At 38.9% G+C, this 18,818-nt stretch overlaps 1 long non-coding RNA gene across 2 annotated transcripts in view; it reads right to left on the reverse strand.

The window, feature by feature from the left end:
* Positions 1 to 3,069: 3,069 nt before the first annotated feature.
* Positions 3,070 to 18,818, reverse strand: part of LOC122155279 — a 34,013-nt gene continuing 18,264 nt past the window's right edge. Inside the window, exons 3-7 of one of the 2 annotated variants that reach the window (XR_006167209.1) lie at positions 18,536 to 18,628; positions 18,097 to 18,145; positions 13,893 to 14,021; positions 12,012 to 12,074; positions 3,070 to 10,329 (exon numbers count right to left, since the gene is read on the reverse strand). This is a non-coding gene — a long non-coding RNA (uncharacterized LOC122155279). The remainder of the gene's footprint in view (positions 10,330 to 12,011; positions 12,075 to 13,892; positions 14,022 to 18,096; positions 18,146 to 18,535; positions 18,629 to 18,818) is intronic. The other variant, XR_006167208.1, reaches the window with a different exon arrangement.

The raw sequence follows: 18,818 nt of genomic DNA on the forward strand, positions 1-18,818 counted from the left end.
TTTTTTTCCTAAATCAAACTTGGGGGCTTGTTTATAGAGACCGCTTCAACAGTCTCTACAACACAGTTGATTCCATTTTACCCACTTTCTTTTCTTTGGTGCTTCTAGAAGCTTCTGAGAAAGTCTACCTCCGTTTTCCCTTTTGTGGAAATGAGATGGATTCAAATCCACATGCTTTTTCTTTGGGACACAAGTGCTTGCTGATACATTTGCTTCTGAATTCAGAATAAACACAGTGCAAATATTCGTCGAGGTTAACATGACATTTACTTGTTTAGTAAGCATTACTAAATTGAAGGAATGGGCAGAAGATCCAGACATCTGCAGTTACAATCTGGATTACTATTTAGCCTTCTCTTCAAAGAAGTGATTTGGGAGGAATGTGGGAGGTCCCAAAACAGAAGCAGAACTGCCCTATGGAAGCAGGAAGCCCTACTCGTGTGTAATGAGGGTTCAGCCTCATGCTCTGTTCCTGTGATCTCATCTCCTTTTTGAAGAGTTCTGAAGGAACTTCCCCATATAGCTTCTGTTCCATATCTTAAATGTTTGGAGGACACAGCACAGGAGAACAGCAAATATTCAGAGCATCAGTTCTCTTGAGGTTTAAACACCTCTGAGATGCTGCCACCACTCCCATCAAAGTCTGTGGGCCCGCACTTTTTCTTGCTGTACATGTTATGGTTGATTCTTTGTCATCAGTTTCCTACAACAGATGTGTTTTTGTGTGTCTTCCAGGCCACCAAGAGTTTTACTTTTGGTGACAGGGTAGATGTTGTTTCTTTCAGCTGGTGTTCATAATTCCTTGAACAAGTCAGTTGGCCACTAATGCAGGAAAGCCAAAGATGCATATAGTATTAAAAGAAATAAGTACAGTCATTTCAGGATGTCTCGTGACTACTTTTCCTGGCAGTTGTTGGTAGCACATGGTGCTGCATATACCATTACGACTTGTGCAGCTGGAGAGCAGTTGTGAAGATGACAGCATAGTTACCTGGGGGAAATTCCAATCTCACTACTCAATTTATAAGTTTGGTTCTAGAGATGGTGTCACAAGAAGCTCCAGGGCACTGTTTCTAACTTCAAATCGCTGCTTCTGCCAAAGCTGGAGAGAGTGCTGGGATGGATTTACCAAGGTGAAAGGGCTATTCAGGTGGTAACCACCTGGTGTGGCTGGATCTTGTGAGAACTGAGCAACTTAATCTGAAGGAAATTGGTCCCATAACAGCCTAAATGCTCGACACACAAAACCACATGTTTTGGAACACTACAGCCTTGATGTTTTTGCAGAGGTGTGTGGGATAAAATATACGACTATCTCATCTTATATGAATTCCTGTAAGTCACTTTGCTCAGTCTGGACCCCAAATCCTGTTGGAAATTGAACAGCATATCATTTGAGTTTGCTTATAGCTAAATAAAAGCAAATATTAAGAAATGATGAATGTGATTTTTTCTAGATTATTACTGTATGTAGAGGAAGGCTGTAATGTCTTGAGAGTGTCACTCCACTGAGAGTCCACACAGCTGAGGAAATAGATTGAAAGGCATTCCTGATGCTGTAGAAAATGAAGGGCATTGGTTTTCATTAGTGACACATATTTCCTCCTGGCTCATAATTTTTGAATGTGAAGTATTGACAAGAAAATTTGCAAGAAGATGGAGCACCTTGCATTAATATTCGTATGTATTGGTATCTGTAGCATTCGAACTATAGTCATGTATGCTAAACAGGTCTCTTGACTACCTGAGTAATAAACAAAACAGCTAGGACCTTTACAATGACATGCAAACAACACTTAAATATAAAACTGTACAACAGGAGTTCCACTGTGCATTTCAGTGACTGGCTGCTTAATGCCCGGACTATGAATGAATCTAGATGCTATCATTTGCTCCAGTGGAACAATTAAAGATAAAAATAAAACAAAAAGTAACATTATAACCAGACAAAAAAACAAGAAATCTTTGAATAAATATTAGCCAGACAGTAACTTGACCACTTCCTTCATCTGCAAGGGATGATGTTGGGTTGGAGATGTTAGACTCATGATTGGTGCACTAAACATGACATCTGCTATGTTGGGCACAATGTGGCAGTTGTGTTGGAAAAAAAATTGGCACTGTAAAGTACAAATGGTGTCACTACAGCCAGGAATGACAATCAGACTCTTTGTATCAAAGCAGATGATCATCTGACTGCTCTTTGTGCCATCCTATGGCCATAGTTATCTCTGTGAAATGGTAATTCCAAACTCTGTCAGTAGTGATGTGAAGGTAATTTCCTTGTTCTTAGAAAATAATGAAAATTCAGATCTGCCAATGGATCATACTACTTGTTCTTAATATCTGTTGATGTTGGTGAATGATGGTTCTTCAAAAAACATAAGTCTAAATGAAAGGGAAAGTATTAAAAGAGCAACAAGGGTGAAAAGTAAGAAAGAGTTAAGAAACTTTTGCTTAGTGAAAAAGATGGAAACTTTTGATAAATAACCATTCACTTCTTCAGTTAATGGAAGGAAAAGCTACATTCTTTCAGATTGCTTGCCACCTGCACACAACTTGATTTTCCTGTAAGTAAAGGAAGTAAAAGTCAAAAATGGGGGAGAGGAAGGGAGGATAGCAAAGCAAAGCAAAGCAAAGCTGCGCTCTGCTCCATTTCCTTCCGTTTGCTTGCTCTGCTCTTTAATCTCTGCAGCAGCTCATAGGGGTGTTAACAAGGCTGGCAAACACAGCTGGTGTATCCTGCCTACCGGATCCATTTGTCCTTCAGTACCAGTGCCATGCTATTATAAATGGTTGTAAAGTACTTTTAGTTCATAAATTTTTCCAGAAATATTTTCTTCAGTATAACCTTTCAGTTTAAATACAGTGCAGACAGCAGGCTAGGTATGTGAAATCCATGGCTACAGAAGTATGTTTGAAAGTCTCTAGGCCACAAGTCCATTTCTCATGCCAAGAAGAGAGGAAAATTTTAATAAACTGGAAACAGAAATAAAAGAAGGTCAGGGATAAACCAGGAGAAAAGAAAAAAGGAGTTACAGAAAGACAGGCAGAAAAGAAAGACATATATTGATTTTAAAACAGTGCAATCTTTTAATCAGCTGCTATTACATTGAACCTTATCTTCGAAAACAGACATGACAAAAGCATAGTTTGTATCTTGGAAAGTGCTTTGCAGCAGTAACTTGTTGATATCATAAGTACAATTATTATTAATTATTAGTAACTTATATTAAATATGTAATAAGTATTAAGTAAAGTTTTTTTTTATAGATATCACTGCAACTTCCTCTAATACTACATGGTAGGTGTGGTACAGATACAGAAAAAAACATAAGCTCTGATCATGACAAGTTGGAACCTAAATGAAATTAACAAGTTTATTACATCATGAGGTATGGATTTGCTGAAGCTGAAACCAGAATTTACAGTGTCTGTGCTCATGGTGAATATTTTCTGCATGGCATTGTATTCATCACTCCAGGTTTCATAACATAAGATAAAACGTGTATTCTGCGCCATGAAAGTACATCCAAATATTGTCTCAGCAGTATCAGCTTGTTTTAAACAAATGTGTGCTCTTTGTTGTGTAAATGATCTGTTTTCTTTTCTTTTCTTGAAAATACTAAGCCCTTTTCCCCCTATAACGTCTCCCTGCTTTTCCACTCTGAATCCTTTATGACTTGAAATATTTTCATTTCAGTAATTTGATGATCTATTAATGTAATTCAGGATCTTTAATATCCTGTCAGACCATCAGGCAACCAAAAGTTTTAGAATTACATCAGATGATCATAACTAAAATAGTTAACACCTATATTTTGCATTCAGACTTCACTTTAAAAATCGTCACTTCTTACACGTATATTAAATATGCTGCTGATTATAAAGCTTATGAAGGCTTATAATACTTTGTGATGTAGACAAAGCTCCAGCTTGGCTCTACAGGAAAAATAGACACATCATAGAAACCATTGAAATGAATGACGTTGTGACCAACAGTATCAGAACAGAGACTGGGGATCGAAGGAGGAGGAAGCAACTGGGAGACTTATGGATTTCAGCTGAGTAGCCCCAAAAGTTCTTTGCACCTTCTGATATGGTGCTTGCCCAGGAAAATTCAAATGATGACTTTTACTTATTGAAAAGTGTATTCTCTCTGTACTATTTATCTATTTATTTACCTATCAGTGTATGGTTTTAGAGCATTTTAGAGCATGCTAAATATGAAGAGAGGAACATCTTATCATCAAGCAGTTCAGTTTCTCTTGCAGAAGGAGTGAAAAACAGCTCTCCTGAGATTTCAAAACCAGTGGCTTTCTTAATCTTTTTCACACTTCAGCTCAACTTTCAGCCATGGAGATGAGCAAGAAGGTATGCATGTATTCCTCTGTGTGTTTTCGTTGTGAGTAAGCTCAATGCTATTTCACCCAGATGTTTCTGTACTGTGATATGGGTGGAAAGTTCACAACATTCATTTGGCTTCAAAGATCCACAGCTTAATATGAGCTACCCACCAGCTGGAGTGTTAACCTGCTGTAACATCTCCTAATCTCTACGGGGAGAAATGTCTTACATTTTGCTGAATATAGTCCTTCTTGCTCCTTATTACCTGGAAAGTAAACTTCAATTATGCTAAAGAAAAAACCAGTGGAGAAAAAACAGGCAGGAAAGAAAGCAGTCCAGGCAACAGCCTGAAAATGCCTGTCTGGAGTTCAGGGGAAAAGAGGTGGAAATGTCCAATATTGCAATACTGGAATACAGTTGTCTGAGTTTTCCATACAAAAGTTATAAAACAAGGATCTGAATATTTTATAAAAATGATACCAATATCAGAAGTATAACAAAATAGAATTGAAGCAAAAATATTCTCAAAGACCTACAAATAATGATTGAATTCGGCCTTGAGGCTCTTTCTTATTTGACAGATGGTAATCCCTGGACACTCATCTGGAGAAAAACAGCCTCCTTTCCCCACTGACGTTATAATTCATACTCCATAAGCATGTTTCCTAACTAATTAACTACTTTAACTTACTTAGGTATATTAGTATCTTCGTTAGCTTGCTTTTGTTCCCCTTCTCAAGATTCAACCATCTCACATTTCTTTTATTACCTTCATGACTCTCTTCACATTTTATTTTCTTTCCTAACTAACATTCAGTCATTTAATGGTATTTCATTCAAAAATACTGCTTCCCCCATTCTCTGACCTTCTGCCTTTTGCTCTTCATAGCAGGAATGCACCCTGAAATTTAACACATTCATGTTAATAGAAAAAAAAATCCATCGAAAGCAGCAGGTCTGGGGCAGGCTTGTTCCTACATCAGGTTGGAAGCACATGTGTAGAGCAGACTTATCATACTAAGGGTAAAATCTTGACTTTTTCTAGCCTTCCTCTGATCCTGAGCAAAGCACTTAAAATCTTGGCACCTTGAGCTCCTGCTGCTCTCATGATACTCGTGAGCTAATGATGGTACTCACCAATTTAAAGGAATTAAAGTCTTACAAGGAAAACTGTTACACAACTTCTGGACAGAGTTATTCCGCGCCAAGATGCTCCTATAGCATGGACCTAGGATACTGTAACTCTTAGTGTATATCACAGAAGCCCTTTAAAAATTGCAGCACGATGTTACTCTTCAGATTAATGTCATCTCACAGTACCTAGCTGAGTCTCACTTGGTGGCCTACCAAAACCTCAAAGGCTTCTGAGCAGAGGGAAGGCAGTCTGGTGTTACTGATGGGAGAGGAGAGAGTACGGTGTAGGAAGACTACAAAGGCAAATCTGTTGTTAGTACTTCAGAGGCAAGTTATGCAACAGTGTCCTGTAACAAATCAAGGAGATAACGTTTTCCCTATGAATCATTATGGTATAGAAGTGTACCACACCATGGGTTACAGGGCTATGCAGACAACCCTAGGCTAGCCCTGGAGCTCGCAGGAGCTGACCCATGGATCAATCAATTTCCTTTTCAGTCTGCTGGAGCTTCCATGTTCTCCAAGCACCAACTCCTTGTTTTCTCCAGCACATGAAAGAATTCAACACAAAGAGAAAGCCTCTCGTGGATCTTTCAGCATCCATATGTTCACTACAAGGGAACCTTTGATAATAACATTATCAGAAAGCAGTGAAGGGAAAGCAAGTAGGATTTGACAAGAAAAGGACAGAGTCCTGTTCAAAGGATGCCACTGAAGTCCTGGTATCCATTGCAGTGCTTTTCCAGTAGGACGTCTGGTCAGGGGAAAAGTAGGTAAAGTGACTCTCAGCAGGACAGTAAAGTTCTTTTTATATTCTTTCTCTTTTTCCTTCAGAATGGTTTCTTTCTGTAAGAATGCAAAGTAAAGCCAAATGTCTCTAATGTATCATTTCAACAGACTTCCAATCTGTAATGATGACTCCAATTGCCAAAATATTTAAAAGACCTCTGAAAGAGCAGATTTAAAAGCCTTTCTCAGGCCTGAAGAACTAGATTATACTATTGTTGTGGAAATCTTTAGAATAGGATCGTAAAAAAGGCAGGGATGAAATCTTGCCTCTTTTTCTACTAAATAATCCCTTTCAGGAAGCCCATTGCAAGTTGCATTTAAAAATATTTTGGCACCTGCCTGTAGCATTTATCTGATTTTCCTTCAAGTTGTTTCTGTCAGCTGAAATAGTCCTTCCAGTGTCTGAAACTGTGCTAGATTCATTAACCTTTCTGTTAATGCAAAATCAAAGTTTTTGAAGACCTTTCCTCATATCTCAGCTTTTTAATGGATCTAATTGAGGTTTTGTTTTTGTTTTTTAATCTTTCAATCTCAAGCTATATTATGTGGATAATAGCAAATGAAGGTAGTGTTGGGTTGCTGCTTTCCTTTTAGCTGGAAAAAAGAAATATCTTCTATTTGATAAGCCAGTTTTTGAGACCTGTTTGATACACCTCAGAGGAGGAGGGAGAGGGTAATGTCATTCTCTCATTGCCAGACCTAAGCTGTGGGCTCAGATGATGCACATCTCAGTCATGCCTTGGCTTATGTGCACATCTAAGGCATATCACAGTTATGTGTCAGAAACACACTTTTCTCCTCTTTTCCATTTCTAGTGGAAGAAAATCCAGGCTTCTGGGCTGGAAGCATACTGTACTCCAAGAATCTCCAATTGGTTCCAGTGGTCCACTGTTGAGCTCCATTGGCTTCAGTGGTCAGGAGACCTGATTTACTCACCTGACCTACACATTAGACATATGCTACGAGGTTAATGCCAACAGTCAGGGAGATAAAACCAGAAATGTCTCTTCTGCCTCTCTCTGGCATCTGGATGAAGTGCTACAAGGTATGGTTTAGTAGCTTCTCGGGTAGTAATGGTGATAGGAGGACATTTGGACTAGATCTTGTAGGTCTTTTCCAACCTTGTGATACTATGGTTCTATGATTCTATATCTCTGTAGACTCTTAGCTGAGCTTTCTATTCACTGTGCTCTTCACCTTCTTCACCAGTATGAATCCAGCATGGAAAACCCATTTTAATGAAGGTGGAGAAGGTGTAGCTTGAATCTAATGGACATGGGTGATTGGAAGCCATTGAAGATGAGAATGATTGCAGTTAGATAAGGCTGAAGAAGTTTTCAATTTTGGGATGTTGCTGTTAAAGTCCAGCATTTTTCATCAATGTATTTATGCCAGCCTATGTAGAGGTTGCTTTTTTCTTATTTTTTTTTTCTTTTTTTTTTCTTTTTCTTTTTTTTAAGAGTAATATTCCTTTTACATCTTTAATTTGATTGTCCTAGTACTTCTTCTTTAAAAGTTAATCTGCTACAAAAACAGTAGAAGCACCACTTCTGGCAAAGGATTAAAGAAGATGAAAACAGACTCCACCTTGTTGAAATTGATCCCTTAAAAGAATTTCAAAGGAGTTATCAAAACTTGATAGAAGGCTTTGATTAGGCAGGTCGTGATAGCCAGATAAAACAACCATTATTGTTTCAATGCAGTCATTTAAAAAGTGTAACAACGGGGAAGCAATTATAAGTTCTACAGTATAAATGCAATTCCTATACAATTACAGCTGTATGAGAATGACATTTTTATTATTATATTTGTTACCCGACGTGTTTGTACAAATATGGGGAGTGGATTGTTGACTAGACATTCCCACCAACGCTGCTATAGAAAAGAACAGACAGTTATCATTACAAGAAGTAAAGAGGTAGGTTCCAACCACAATAGGCAATTACAGGATAACAGCATGGTTGAGGTTGTCAGGTACCTCTGGATCCATCTTGCCCAACCCCTGCTCAAGCAGGGACACGCAAGACAGAAGACCCACGGCCATGCCCAAGTGGCTTCTGGAGATCTCCACAGAGGAAAACCCACAGCCTCTGGTCAGCCTGTGCCAGCACTCTGTCACTCACACAGCACGGAAGAGCTTTGGTATTCAGGGAAACCCCTTGTGTTCCAGTTTGTGCCCACTGCCTCTTTTTCAGGCACTAGGCATCACTGAAAAGAATCTGCCTTCAGATATTAATATACACTGATGAAATCCCCTCTTAGCCTCCTCATATCTAGCCTCCCAGCCTAGTTTCAGCTTTCTTGGACTTTCTTCACTGTTCAATTCTGTTCATCACTTTTGTGGTCCTAATCAGATCATCCAGAGAAGATGATCTTCTAGTTTTGGTTGTAATGAAAGTGGGAGGAGCTAGCTACGAAGATAAAGCAGAAGGGCAGCAAGTATGGCAAGAATTGCATTAATTCAGTGTTAGGAAAGGAAGAGGCTTCCTGAGAGCAAGGCTCAGCATATTCAGGGTCCATAGATAAGGTCTAATAATGGTAAAGCTCAAGAAAAAAAGAGTTAAAGAGACACAGTGGGTCTTCCAAGAAACTCCTCTAAAGGCACAAGCCAATATGTAGGGCAAGTTTGGAAGCCAAAGAGAAGATGTCAGCATGTTGAGAGGGATCTGCAATACTGGAATAAATTATTTGAATGATGGAGTAGAGAACTATAGGATTAAGCTTGCCAAAGATGAGCAGCTGAAGGAGACTTCAGGAGTGCTGGAGAACAGAGTTAGGAATCAAAGATATTGTGAAAAATTGGAGAAATTATCAAAATGATAGTCTAAAATTCAAGGGAAGAGTAGAACTAGTTCCTAGTAGAACTACTAGTTCCTAGTAGAACTGGGGTAGCAGCATCTGGCTACAGAACAGAGCTTCGAAATGAAGATTTCCCCAAAATGTTATGATATTGAAGAAGGTAAATTGTATTCTGAGATGTATAAGCAAAATATAATATCATAATCCTGCTACTCTGTTCACCAAGTGGAATACAGTGTCTAGTGCTGAGTACCACCTTTGTAGAAATGTATAGATAACTGGAGGAAGTTCAAATCAGCAAGAATTTATCAGAGAGCTAGAAACAAATATACATGATGGTAAGATGATTTATTTGGGATTCTTTAACCGAAGAAAGACAAGGCTGAGCGTGGAGGTAAGCTAATGATCTTCCAAGTATGTAAAATTTAGTTCCAAAGACTGAGGTAATATCTCCAGTGAATAGGGCAAGAAATGATCAGCCCAAATCACAGCAAGAAAGATTCTGACTAAACAGTGGTATGAACTGGTAGAATTACAAATCATTGGAAAAGATTGCCTGAGTAAACGATGAAATCATGGTCAGTAGTGGTCTTTAAAAACAACTCATAATAGGTATTGATTTCCTCCCTGTGCTTAGACACTGCTTTTCTTACAACTTGATCACAGTTTCGAAGTTGTAACCAAAGAAAGAATGCTTCATTCCTAGCAATATAGTCTTAACATTGGCAGATTAGGTGCAGAAATAAAATAGAAAGTAATGTAGAGAAATATGTGAAAATCAAATGAGGATGAAACACTGAAGAGAGAGGATATGTAACATCACTGAAGCAGGGGGTCTGGTATAAGGAAGAGAGAGATGTATTCTTGTGAGAAAAGGTATAATCAACAGATATTTGTTCACAAATGCGCTCTGCTCAGAAGTACTTGGAAACATGAGCTGAAGTTATAAAATTATGTACTTGTTGGCATTTTCTCAAGAAGAAAATGCTTATCTCCTCAGTTTTGGCCAAAATGTTGCCTGCTGAATATCTTCATCCTGAATACTGTAAATGCTGTAAATCTAATTCCGTGTTGGATGAAGGAAAACAAATGTAATCTTTTGAAGAACTTCATGCTAGGATTGTCTATTCTCCATTGTGCGATAGATGGCAGAGGCAATGCCTGCTGATGGGCTTGTTTATGAGAGTTCTGATCACATCAATGTCCTCATCAAATTCAAAGGGTGCTTCTGCTCACTGCTTCTTTTGGTCCATCTGGCAGCTGGAAGGAACAAGACAGTGGCAGTTTCTTTTGTATCTGTGTCATATGTTGCATGCCATACATCACGAATATCTTAAAAAGTTTAAAATCTTAAATTTGATTTCTAAGCTGGAATTTTCTAACTTTTTATATTTAATGTATAAAAACCCATCTTCTGATATAACCAAAGAGATACACCCTGTACCTCTTCCTGCCCTGCTTGACATCACCCCAGCAACAGTTGTGCTTATGGGCATACTGCTGAATACAATTCTAACGTTATTGCATGAACACTGTGAGCAGAAGATGTCTTCCTGGGAAACATGTTTCTGCAGGGAATTACCTTCAGTCCACAGTAACTTCAAAACAATGCCATCCCACACTGGTTATAGAACTACAGTTACACAGTTCATGACAGTGAAATATTAATATTACTGATGAAAATGTTTGCAGTTAAAGATTTTAAGGATACATATTTTATCTGTTTCCATATCACTGCTTATTAATATTTACACATAATCGTGTTCATGTGATTAATCTTTTATTTATTGTAGTTTGCCATTAGTAAATTCTAGTGAGAAATCTACTGCTAAAGAGCACTGCATTAAGAATTTCATCCAAATCACTCCTTGCTGCGTGTTTGTGTTTTACTTTTGAGTCCTAGATACACATCATCCATAAATAGTGGGGGGATACCAAGTACTTGCAGTTTAAGCCCCTGGTGGCTAGCGCACATTAACTGTTTCTGGTTGGGTTAAAGAACACAAGGAGGTAATGTACAAGACTCAAACTCAATTGCAAAATACTGAAAGCAAACTTTCCTTTTGCAGTTTTTCTTGAAGTGCTGTACAAGACAAAGAAATACAATAGCTGCGAACATTTTCTTTTGGTTATATGGCCAATCTTGGTTAGCTTAGGTTTCATTCCCCTGTGCTTTTTTTTGTTGTTGGTTTTTTGTCGTTGTTGTTTTTTTGTTTGGGTTTTTTTTTTTTTGGTTGGTTTTCAATTTCAAAGACTGATTAAAAGATTGACAGAAAATGGGAATAAGGGAATACACGTTGAACTAAGATAAAACAAAAGATTTATATCGTCTTGTTGTCTTGCTTTTTTTTTTTCTGGCTCTGGTTTTTAACATTTTTTCCTAATGTTCTGATAAGCAAAATGCTACCAGTTTGGGGAGAGACAAACCTTTTCCATTATGAGACAGCAGCTATGACAACCTCCTTTATTGTTGCTTAATGGTGTGTTCAAGAATGTCAACACAGCTTGCAAATATTTCTGGTTTTGCTGTTTCAGGGACATGAAAACAGCAGTCTCAATTGTATTGAAGCATTGTTCAGAACAGCTTAATAATTTGGGAGCATTTCTTGTGCCTGGCCACATGCATAGTGATAAACTGACCAGTGGTCCTTGAAAAGAGAGGTTAAAACTTTACTATAGTCAAATAAGCTATACTCAATAAAGTAAAGATGCCGTCTAATTGGATATGGAGACTAAATAGTCAGAGTAGTTGACTTTTCAAGTTCTCTCTTCTCTTTTCAGTTCTCATTCACAAAAATCACAGAATAGCCCAGCTCACCATGACCTATGGTTTCCATTTGAAATGACTGTGTATGATCGCCCACTTTGATACGAAGCGGCTCCTGAATGGTTTTTGTGAGTGTGGTGCCAAATCATAAAAATTGCCATAATAAATGACATACTTATCAGCAGTTTTCAGCCGTCAGAGGAAGGAATGTGCTGGACATGGTAGGTGAAATTTGTCTCTGGAAATAGAGTTTAAAAAGATTAGGGAAAGTTATTATCTGTTCTCTCAAACATAGTTTGAAAAAAATGTAATAAGTCATAGGACCATAGGAAAATTCACACTGGAAGGGAACTCGGGAGATCTCTAGCCTGACCTCCTGTTCAAAGCAGGGTCAGCCCTGAGGTCAGACCAGATCATTCAAGGCTTTGAGCAAGCCCAGTTAGGGCTGAAGCCCTCTTAGGATGGACACTGAACCGTCTCAGGGTAATTTCCTCCACTGCCTGACTGCCCTCGTGGAGAAAAAGTTTCAGCTCAGTCTGAAGTTCTCTTTCAGGGTACGCCCAGAATCTCTCATCTACCCACCAGGCAAAACTGAGGAAAGCCTGGCTCCCCATCTTCTTATGGCCATCTTAGAAGAACTTGGGACTGCTGTCAGGTCCCCTCAATGATGCCCATCTCCTGCTGGACCAGCCCAACTCTCCCAGCCCCTTCTCAAGGACAAGTGCTCCTGCCCCAGTCGTCTCAGTCACCTTCAACTGAACTCCCTCAGTCTGTCAATGTCTTTCCTGTGTTGGGGGCCTCAGAACTAGATCTCAGTAACATATCTCAAAATCAGAAAATGATTCCTACATTCATCTTCTCCACAGTAGAAGAGGAGCACACAAGGTCAACCTCTGAACCCTTCATAATGTAAAACAAGTCGCAGGTTGGATATCATAGGCTTTGTTTCTTGATCTAGGGTAATGGAGTTCAAGTAATTTTCTTCCACATAGATGTTTCTTTTCCAATTCTTACACCACTTCATTCCAGACCTTTGTTATAAAGTCAGTTCAGATTCTGTCTTCCAGTGGTACTGCAAATGTCCACTTTCAATTTTCTTTTCATTAACCCACATCTCTGATCCAAACAGAAGTCTTTATCTGCATCATCTCACCTTGAGAGTGGGAGATGGAGCAGTAGCCAAGTAATATTGTTCCCAAACAATGAAAAGAAAGGACTGTGGAAGAGAAATGTCAGCCCTTATTGGGAAATAAATGCCTTACTGTGTATAACAGGTTACTGCTTTTTTTAATTGCACAGAACCACAGTATGTCTGAGGTTGGAAGGGACCTCTGGAGGGCATCTGGTCCAACTCCTTTGCTTGAGTAGCAGGCTCAGGGCAACATCCAGGTGGCTCTTGAAGGCAGATCTCCAAGGAGACTCTATAGCCTCTGGGCAACCTTGCCAGTGCTCAGCCGCCCACACAGCACAGAAGAGTTTCCTGGTGTTCAGAGGGATCCTCCTGTGTTCCAGCTTGTACCTACTGCTGTTTGTACTGGCATTGGGCACCTCTGAAAAGAGACTGGCTCCTTCCCTTTGCATCCCCACTTCAGGTATTTATAGACATTGGTAAGATCCCTCCCTGAGCTTCCAAGTGAAAATGTTCCGTCTCTCTCGTCCTTCCTTCATGGGAGAGATGATCATCTTCAAGGCTCTTTATTGGAGTCTCCATTATGATCATGTCTCCCTGGGGGCCTCAGAACTTAATACAGCACTCCAGGTGTGGCCTCATCAGTGCTGAGTAGAGTGAAAGGATCACCTGTCTTGGTGATGCTTTGCCTAATGCAGTCAAGAATGCCATTAGCCTTCTTTACAGAAAGGCACGATGCTGGCTTATGCTCGACTTGGTGTCCACCACAATCTCCAGATCCTTTTCTGTCAAGCTGCTTTCCAGCTGGGTGGCCCTCAGCTTATATTCTTGCATGAGATTGCTCCTCCTGAAGGAATACAGCAATCCTTGATAGATTTTCCTTTGTTATGTTAAGAAATGGATGTAGGTATTTCCCAATTCCCTTACCTGATTAAAGTGTCTATAGGATTACATAAAAACTGTGCAGTACTAGATTCCAGGGTAGTAGTTAAATATCACTTCAGTTACAGTTACATTGTTCCATACTCTTCCAGCAGGACAGTTTTCCCTGCAGAACTGCAACCAACAGAAACACAATAAAAAGAATTTACTGTCCCTTATGCACCTTGTCTACCTCTTTTTTTTTTTTTTTTTTTTTTTTAAGAATAATATAATGCAGAGTGGCACCCACTTTGAACATGTTTTCCCATCACTGTTCTATCAGCTCTGAAAACTGCTTTTGTTTGGATATTGTTATTATCTGCTAGAGACTGATAGGAATGTGGAGTCACTCACTGCAAAAGGGAAACATGGTTCTCATTCAGAAAGAATGCAGTTTCATCCACGCATTTTGCAGCGCAGTTGTATTTGAAGTAGAGCCGCGGGATCTTGTGGCAGTAAAAATCACTGTGATTTATAGGAAAATGTCACTCTGGCTGTCTCCTCTATAAAGGCTTTTTACTACTCTTGTTGAATATAAATCAGAATTATGTGGCCAACAAAATGATGGTTTTGGCAAAACATTGCGAAGACAAAAAATAAACGAGTTTGAATTGTCTTGGCTTTATTCTACAGAGAGATATTACTGGAATTTATTGCCTTGCCAACATCAATATCCCTGTCCTTAAAAATAGGTGTGTGTAACTGTATGTCTAAATTCATATCCAAGTTAATTTAAAGATGCTCACTGTGAAGCTTACCTTCAAACCACAATTACAGCAGATCTTAACTGCTTGAAATGAAGCTGACACAGTTTCCAAATCTTATTCTGACCACAGCTGTAGCACCACACTTTAAACTCTTTGGTGTTTGGGACTGGTTGTCCCAGTCTCTTAGGGGAATGCGTGCTGGGTCTCAGCATATCTGACTCTTCAGTCACCTAGAAGCTTAAGCAGGAGATGAACCATCCCTCCAATACTATGTATTAGCTTAATTTATAAGGAAAATATGTGAAAATAAATAAACAATCAATTAACTGGTCTAGTATTAGATACGGAGGTTGGCAGCCCTGCCTGTGGCAGGGGGGGTTGGAGCTTGATGATCCTTTAAGTCCCTTCTAACCCAGGCCATTCTATGTTTCTGCGATTCCATGATTTAGTTGTCACAGTTCAGTGTTTCTCCCTTTGGACCGAAGCTGCTGGGTGAGGTGGAGGAGAGTAGGGACAGCAAAAAGAAGCTAAGGGAGTTTGGGATTAGTCGCGCATTGTTTCTTTCAAGGCTGTGGTGTTAGCAAGGGCTTTGAGCCTGTGACATTTTATCCACACACGGCTCATGGGTGTGTAGTCAGTGTGACTCGATCTGGTGCTGGACAGGTGTAGGCTATGGGGACTTTGGGATCCAAATAAACTCTCAGCTTTGGCCTGTTCCTGGCTGGAGCAGAAGGGTTCATCGAGACCTAGGAACATCTCTCACTGTTCATTTCTCCCTGAGTCCTGTGAGCATGATGGGTCTCTGTCAAATGAAAGTAGAGCGTCAAAAAGTTCACCTGCATTTGCTTTACCAGCAGTTATGGCACAGTTTAAGTAACATTTGGAGAAACTGTGCTTGCAGCATGTCTGGGCTAGACAGAGGTTGTAACCCACCCTTCTGGCCTTTATGTATTTGTAAGTTCATAGGTCCTGCCATGTACTTAAAAGACCTTTCCTGCTGGTAGCTGAGCACTCATGCATGTCATCTGTTCACAATTAATTGTACAGCAATTGGAACAGCCAGCACACTCCCGACTGGTGAATTTTTCAGCATATCCAGTTCAGAGTGTTGCCCTGATCGGAGGCACCTGCAGAGATTTACAAACCACAGAAGAGCTTAGCATGCAGAGTGCATACAAAGGAAGCTCCTGTCTCAGGCATCCAAGCCCTTCTTACTTAGAAGTCCACTTCTCAAAGAGGATTTAGCAATATCACAGAGAGGTGCAGAAGGGAAAAATAACCCATCTTTTTCTTTGGTATAAAATAATGATCTAATAAGTGAGATACAAGGAATAGTTCCAGGCTGGACCCAACACTGCTCTAACACTTCGCTTTTTTTTTGTTTTGTTTTGTTTTTTGATAAAATATAATCTAGACCAAATTAGTTGGTGCAGGTGTCAGAAGTATCATATAGCCTATATATAACATATAATATTTAGAAGCATGAACATAGGTGGTAATGAGAGCTGATCTTTTTATTTTCCATTCTGTTTGCTGTGCATGAAAAATGCTCGTATATCTCTGTAAAGAGTCACTATGGCATTCCCAAAGGATACTGGTCCATTTTGACCATGCTAATGAACATTCAGGGTTAAGTGATACATATTTCTGACTTCTGAATTGGGAATATATTGTGTGATGTGTGATATTTCTGCTTCAATCTTCCTGTCTGTGCAATGGTGATAACTTTACCTACTTTCTTTCTTCAAGGAAGGGTTGGCAGAATTAAATGATTAATATTTACCGAAGATTTTGATTATTAAAATGGAAAAATGAGACAAGTACAAGTTGCATTTCTTGTCTTATATATACAGTGATGGGTTTTTTCCTTTGCTTCTATTGTCAGAAGACTCCAACGGTCCAGAACATTTGGCCAAAGCAGTTGCAGTTGTAGACTACACCCACATATATCTGAAGCTTTTGGTAATAAGCATGTAGGCTGCAACCCTACAGGAATAAGCATGTACTGGTTCACACAAAACCTGAAGATTCAGCAGTTTAAATCGAGCGCTGATTAACTGTGCCTATCTCCCTCAAGCTATTTACTGCAATTAAAAAAAGAGATTAATTTGAATTAGTAATTTTACTCCTTCCTCCATAAAACAACAGGCTTCCACATCTCCTTCTTCTAGCATGCCAACGTGTCAAAAATGTCAGTGTGATAATTTTCAGTCACTTCAGTGGGATCATACATTAAAAGACCACAGTGAGAAAGAAATAGGAATGAAAACGACTTTGAAACTTGAATAATACATAGAGGTTAAAATATTAAAACTGTTCAACTCCTGGAAGTTTACAGTCAGGTAGTGTATTTTTCTAAAACTGCTGTATACACAACTTGTTAGCCAAAATCTCTGGTAGGACAGGAAGCAGGAATATGAAAAGCTACTATAAGATGGAGAACTATTGTAAGAACTTATTCAGTCTTCTCAGAGACAGAGTCATACTTAAATTTCCAGTGCCATATACATGACAGTGAAATTAATGTGAGTACACAAATGTTTAAGTTTTGATCTGTAAAGTCAAGCTCTTCAAGTAGAATATTGGATTCGACCAGATTTCATTGGTTTGGAGGACTGTGTGATGTTTAGACTTTGGGAAACTTAATAAATGGTTATTAATTCCTTGATTTGGGAAGAAAACTTTACTCACAAAGTATAAAAAGCTTGACTATCATGTGAAATTCATCATGTTCTCTGTTGCATAACAGTGTTCAATTTTATGTTTCATCCACGGTAAGAGCCCCAGAAACCCTGTAACTAAAATAATTTTCTAGACTAAGGTTGTTGTTTTTTTGCTTTGTTTTGCTTTTTAGCCAATGAACCCTTATTATATCTATAGTCAGCAAGGCCCCAGATTTTTCCAGTCACTGCTCTGGCCCTGCTTCCTTTGCTGCTGTTTCTGACTGGGCAATTGTAAATCTGTTTTGAGCACACAGTTACATCCCATGTGCTTTAAAGCTTCTTCACGCAGCAGAACCACCTCTAGTGTGATGCTGTGGTCAGATTGCAGAACATCTTTATCTTCTTCTGAGGATGAAAAGACCACAATTTAGTCATTTTCAGAATCTGTGAATTGATTGTTATGTAGAAGAAAATGATGTCTGAACCAAATGAATGCCCCAAAATGGTTTTTTTACTTGCAAAAAAACCCCATAACTTACATATGCAGATAAAATAATGCAGGTGCCATCACAAGTCTTGGCTTTTTTTTTTTTTTTTTTTTTTTACTACTGGAAAATGTTATGGGATTGTGGATCAAAGCACATGAAAGAGCTTAAATTCCCTCCCCTTCCCAGTATCTATAATAAATTGATTCACTTCCAAGACCTACATATATAGATTTTGGTCTAGTCTAGATTTATTAAACCTTAATAGAAACCTTAATAGAGGCTTCAACAATCTATACATTTTAGTGTTTGTTAAGTGGCAGGGGGATTTCTTAATGAAGACTTCTCCACTTACCCTCTTCAGTGAATGCCTTTTCTCTCTATTATCATTCATGCGGTTTCACCTTATGGGGAAAAGCATAGAGGAAGGTTTTCTTGAATGTATTTGAAAGCAGAACAACCAGGGATCATTCCAATTGAAAGAACCCAATTGAAAGAACCCAATGAATTATCTCAGAAAAGAACTCTGTAATTTGCCTGAGGGCAAATAATGTGTAAGGGTGTTGAGTTTGGCCTATATCCCACACTTATGTCTTCTCTTGCACAACAGAACAGACGTGACCATTAAGATTGGTTAAAGGTCTGTGGCTACTCATATCCTTAAGAGCTTTGTGTTTAGGAAAAGGGTAGATGAAATGGTGACAATGTAGGTTGTCAAGATTAACAGTGTTTAATATAGAGATTTCCATTTATTCATGTATTTATTTATACAGGCTTAATAGAATTTGGCTTACTAGACACCAGAAGACACCAGGAACTTCCAGTTATCACTGAGAAGGATAAGGAGACACAAACAGAGAAGAAACCAAGGATTTCTGGATCAGGTCCTAAGAGAGAAGAAAATAAATAACTGACATACTCTGGTTCTTTCCAGGTTTGAAATGGCTATTAATTAATAAATAAATTAATTTTTTTTTGCTTAAACTTTTGGTGGGTCACATAATCACAGTGTTGTGAACTGTCCTGGCATTCCGTGCAGGACTGGGTAGCGTACACATACGTTCTGCCATTAAAAAT

Source organism: Centrocercus urophasianus, unplaced genomic scaffold (genome assembly GCF_019232065.1).
Source record: "Centrocercus urophasianus isolate 14NV4802_14NV808 unplaced genomic scaffold, USGS_Curo_1.0 seq_11, whole genome shotgun sequence".
NCBI classification, from domain to species: Eukaryota; Metazoa; Chordata; class Aves; order Galliformes; family Phasianidae; genus Centrocercus; species Centrocercus urophasianus.